Raw genomic sequence first — 5,866 nt, forward strand, 5'->3', positions numbered from 1 at the left:
TATGTGTCCACTTACAATCAAATCAAAACATTGTGCTTTTGTAAAATAAAGAAAACAAACAGGGTGTGCGTTCTGCCTCTCCGTCGCGGTGAACTTTTTTTTCTTGAGCACGTCTATAAACTGAAACAAAACTCAGCGAATCCTTCTCACACATTTATGAGCCAAATACCTTTATACACATTTAAGTGTGTACTTTTAAATGATCGGATTCAAACTGCAAACAAATATTCTCTGTTTAAGTAATTTGTATAAAACCAACAGGATGTCCAGTATCTCAAACGCTTGCTAATTACTTTTTAATTCGACACGCCCACTCGCGCAAAAGTGATTCACATGCAAATCTCCACATGGAACGCGAACACCCTCGTTACCTCAAACACAAAACACCAAAACACTTCACAAGTCTCTGCTTTTCGTCGAGTTTGGAAGACACGTCTGAGCTTACATTGGATTTATCCCAGAAGAAGAAGAACGCGATTTGAAGACAAGAAAGATGTAAGGTAAGAAATTCTTACTTATTAGTTTATGGTATTGTTGCATAAACTTCACATTGCAGTTGAACTGTTGCTAGATATATGGTGAATATTATACTATTTAGACCCGTGTTTCCTGTTAAATACTGTTTGTGGATATCTGCTCAAACATAGATATGTATAACCATAATGTTTAATATTTTGGAGCGCGATGGCGTTTGAATGTATCATATTTTGGAGCGCGCTGTGGGTTTGAGTATCATATTTTGGAGCGCGCTGTGGGTTTGAATGTATCATATTTTGGAGCGTGATCTCATTTCATATCATCATAACGAATGGAAACATTTGAAGTAACATATGATAATCAATATATTTTTCTCTAGCGTAGTTGTTCTTGAAATCTTTTGGAAGATTTAATTTATTGTTATTATTATTTTATGCAGGTGGGTAGTAACGAAGTACATTTACTTCGTTACATTTACTTGAGTATTTTTTGGGAAAAATTGTACTTTTAAAGGAGAACTCTGTAACTCTAGCGAACTCTAGTCACTTCTTCGCTGATTTTCCCTTTTGTTGTCGCATGTTTTCCCCACGAGCTCCCCCTACAGCTGTGGGGGGGCGTATATTTCACAACACAGTCGTAAAAACTCACTTGCGGCGGCCTCCTCCCCCTCTCTACCGCTGCTCATGTGCGTTTGTTTTGATCGGAGCAAGCCAACTGTATCGCGTGGAGCTATGTCTACCGAGGTGAGTAATCTGGTAATACATCATACATGCGTGTGTGTTTATGTCGAATTGCCGTAAAGCAATTTGTGTTTCGCGCTCGTTCTCGTTCTAGTTCTCGCTTCTCACGAGACTTCCAATTTCACTTTGCCGGGACGGCAGTGCGCAAGTTGCAAGGTTGGTTTTCCGCCTGGGAACGCTGGGGGGAGCGGGGAAAGTCACCAATATCACCAGAACAGGTTGTTTAACCATCCAAATGATTTCTAGACAGTTTTATTAAGTTAAAAAAGTTACCAAGTTCTCCTTTAAGAGTAGATTTGAATGTGGGTACTTATTACTTTTACTCGAGTACATTTCTAATGAAAAAACTGTACTTTTACTTCGTTACGTTGGGCGACGTCCTTCTCGTTACTTTATTTTGATGCAATGTGTTGTTAAATGCGTAGTTTATTCCAAGCGCGATGTATCTTTTTTTCTGGGCTTGAGCGATGCTCAATTCACAAATGAATCACTCTTTTGAGTCGATTCTGTTCAAAGACTTCATCAAACAAGTTGGCAGATCTGTCTAAATCGGTTCGCGAATCAGATTCAGTTCCTGATTCTGTTCAGTTCCTGCACGCACTAAATCATCTGAAGCGATTGCAATTCACACTCGACTCGGAGTCGTAACAGGAAGATTTAAGGACATCAAGAGCGTTAGATGAAGTGGCCGTGGACCTACAGTACAGTCAAGTGAGAGTAAATCTTCAAATGCATCATATATTTGCCAGCGATGAAGATCTTTATTAGTTGAACATCTTCGTAAGCTGTCTGTGAATGAATGATTCCACAGGACGATACATTCGATTTCATTTAACTCAGGTAATACATTTTACAACCAAACAGATTATTATGCCATGATAGCACTACTAGAAAGGATGACATTACCCGTTTTTTGGACATAATACATTCATTTCTACATTAAATAAGCTACCATTGTTCACAGTTTATGAACACCCGCCATCCTGCGGTAGTGTGTGTGTATTGTTGCGCAGTGGCGTACGAACTCGACTTGAAAACGAATGCCTTTGCCTGCCGTACACACAGTTAACCAGTTTAAACATGCTTGCAGAAATATACATTATTTGATTATATTTTGGAGAACAGACAGAAAAAGATCCGTCGATGTACTTGTGTTTGTTTTTTTGTGTTCAGATGTTCAGTAGCAGTGATGAGCGCGAGCACATGTGAAGAGTTTTAACTCTTTCTTCTCTGTGTCAGTTACATGCCTTTGAATGCAACACTCTGCAGATTCACTTTATTTCGACATTGTCTAATAATCCAAATGTAGTTGTATAAGTTACTATTATACAAACCAAAGGACAGGCAATGATTTTCGGGCTACAGATGGCAGAAATAATGTTTTTTGTTGCAAAGAGAGCCAATCTACTTATGAAAATAATAGTCATTTAAATAAAAAAAATCTAAATAATATTATTTTATATATATATATATATATATATATATATATATATGACGACTTCAGATGCAAAAGCCTCTAAGTACCATCTGAAATTTTCTTCTAAAAGAGCATTTTTATCAAGTTTGTATGTTTATGTTCAGTTATTTCACTTAAATGGCAATGAAAAGTACCTATTAATTGTCATTAAAGTGAAATTACTGAACTTAAATATACAAGCTTGATAAAAATGCTTGTTTTAGAAGAAAGTTTCAGATGGCACTCAGAGGCTTTTGCATCTGAAGTCTTCATATATATATACTGTATGTATATATATATATATATATATATATATTAGGGATGTCAACGATTAATCGACGATCGATTAATTGTCGATAATACATTTAATCGATACAACTTATCGATCATCGATTAAGCAGGTCTTCATGCGCGTGCGCGCTGCTCAACCGCGAAACATGTAAAGCCAGCGCGCCGGAGTTATGTTTGGGACCATTTTACACCTTCATCATGACTATAAGTTTGCGTGTGCATTCGCAGCCTTTTGTTTTGTGCAAATGTAAGTTGTAATACTGTTTATTTTCTGTAGGCCTATCTATATCTGATTGATCTCATATTGGATGCATTTGGTTAAGAATTAACTCTGTAGTAAAGCGTCAGCTTCAGCGCGCGCAGCTCAAACGGCAGTGCACGACTAATAATGACTATTGAGACTGTAATATTACATAACATTATAAAGATTACAATATTGTAATAAAACATTGTGAATTATTTGGGTTTAGTTGCCGTGTCGCGTTGCTCCAGGAAGAGCGCGTCCACAACATGAGTAGTTCTGAATGAATGGCACGTAACTTAGTTCAAGTTCACTTGTGCATGAATTTGCGTCATTTTGTGCAGATATAATTTGTAATATTATGTTTATTTTGAATATATCTGATTAATCTCATATAGGATGCGTTTCTTTTAGATAAATAACGTGCTAGCAAAGTGCTCCAGTTTAACGGTAGCAGATTCATTCAGCGCGTGCAGTTGTTCCAGGAAGAGCGCGTCCACAACAGTCACACTAAGCGCATATGAGGCGGCGTTGGTGACAAATTGTATTAGTAGTTATATTTGATTATTAAATAATTAATTTAATTATCAATCACATCGAAACATTTTACAATCCTACTAGCCCTTTATTTATATTTAAAACCATTCTCATTGATTTGGTGAGGAACATAGCGTTTTGAGCAGCATTTGCAGACCCTGTCATGCTGTCACAGCCACTGCAGTAGACGCATATCGCAGTATTAAGGCTAACGATTAATCGATTAATTGATCGTTAATTTAAACGACGATCGATCATGGGAATTTGTGAAAATTGACATCCCTAATATATATATATATAAAAAATAGAGGCCTGCCCTATATGATCCGAAGTAAGTTACTCGCTACTTGAGTAGTTTTTTCATTGGATACTTTTTTACTCTTACTCAAGTAACTATTAAGATTATTACTTTTACTTTTACTTTGAGTAAATATTTCTATAAGTACTTGTACTTTTACTTGAGTACAGTTTCTGGGTACTCTACCCACCTCTGAGCACTGCGTAGCCTATGCCTACAAGGCACAACAAACCTGGTGTTCATTAGGCTATATATTGTTGGAAACGTGTGTGTGTGTGTGTATTCTGTGAATTTAAAAAATAAATTTTAACCAGAAAAATCTAAAAATCTATTCCCAAAATCGTGCAGCCCTATAGTTTCTCTTGATGTCAGTATGTTCACAGTTTTTTCCTTTTTTTTTTTCTTTCAGGGACCAGATGCAACTGAGTCCTGCTGACTTCAACATTCACATGAGTCTCTGTACATGAACATGGTAAAGTGAAAATCAAACACCTTGGAAATTAAAGCTGGCGTCGGCAAATTTTTTTTGATCATATTCAGTGTAATCGACACTATAATCCGACAGAACAACATAAATAAGGTGGTTTTAGAAAAAACCCCGAGCTTCTAACTCCACCTGGAGCGTGTTATTTGTTTTGCAAAAATCCAGCGCTCCCGCTTCATCAGGTCCAATCAGCGCAGGGGGGTGTGAGATCTGACTGTCAATCACAGGTCGTGCACACGCCACAGATCCCCCTCACTCGCGCACGTTAATATCACATGCACACGCCACGCCTGAAGTTCGCCTGGAGATTGCATGAAGCGTAATGGCGGAGAGAAAATCTACTAACAAGCTTCCAATTCCTCGGTTATTGCTATCTATGGATAGATTAGCCAGGGCAGCCTACCTCCGAGTCCATGGTGTTGATAGATGCTGAAGAGACGGACGCGTTCACAGAAAATCAGGTACACACGCACAGTGACGCACTGACGAGCACGACCTCGATGGGAGGGTGCTCGCTGGTAGTGGGGAGGGGCATGAGAGTTGTAAACATTCAAAATTTTGGCTAATCGACCCAATCTGCCAGACTTGCCGACGGCAGCTTTAAAGGTATGTACAATGTTTTTAGGAATGGCACAAAGGTCTCTGTCTTTGGATCATTGTTTTCAATGTGCTCTTTTGTCATTTGTATTTTTGGATTGTGTTGTGTTGTAAATAAATCCAAACAATCTAAAAGCCATTCTTTTTTAAATCTCCTCATTCTTTGTGCAAGGTTGCTCTGAATGACAGGGCCTGATCGCTCCTAATAGGGCAGTTAGGGGAGTGTCTTTGTCTTTCTCAGGTGTTAAAAGCTTACATATTCATGAGATGATCACGCCTCTTCGCATATGGCTTTGTCACACAAAACACGTCTTCGAAATTTTAAATCAATATATTGTCTTATCTGAATGAGCAGTCAGGGTGATTTTCACATAGTTTTGGAGCAAATATTCTAGGCTATGTCATACAATTTTCAAAAGTCTTGTGAAGAAATAATCAGTATGGGTTTCATGGCCTTATTTCAGTGAGAATTTTTTGGGGTATTTTCACAAACCACGCATAAATGTCATTATCTCAAAACTACAAACTTTTACATACATGCTGCTGATATATTATTGTAGCAGAGTTTGTGCTGAATACAGTGTAATCAGACTTTAGCCATGAAAATGTCACTAGTAACAGAAAAAAACACAAATGTCAGAGCATGTCAGACCACCTCCAGGGCCCAGAAAACAGCTCAGACCTCAGAGGGTTAAGTAAAACAGAAGAAATAATTCCTGTTCACAGATGTTTAATTCCTGTCGTG

At 37.9% G+C, this 5,866-nt stretch overlaps 1 protein-coding gene across 1 annotated transcript in view; it reads left to right on the forward strand.

Moving 5' to 3' along the window:
* The window catches only part of LOC309505079 (uncharacterized protein), a 612,572-nt gene extending 607,802 nt beyond the window's left edge, over positions 1 to 4,770 (forward strand). Inside the window, exon 5 of the transcript XR_014208253.1 lies at positions 4,547 to 4,770. The gene's annotated coding sequence lies outside the window, so the exon portion shown is untranslated. The remainder of the gene's footprint in view (positions 1 to 4,546) is intronic.
* Positions 4,771 to 5,866: the final 1,096 nt, after the last annotated feature.

The sequence above is a fragment of the Leuciscus leuciscus genome (genome assembly GCF_965113295.1).
Source record: "Leuciscus leuciscus genome assembly, chromosome: 8".
NCBI classification, from domain to species: domain Eukaryota; kingdom Metazoa; phylum Chordata; class Actinopteri; order Cypriniformes; family Leuciscidae; genus Leuciscus; species Leuciscus leuciscus.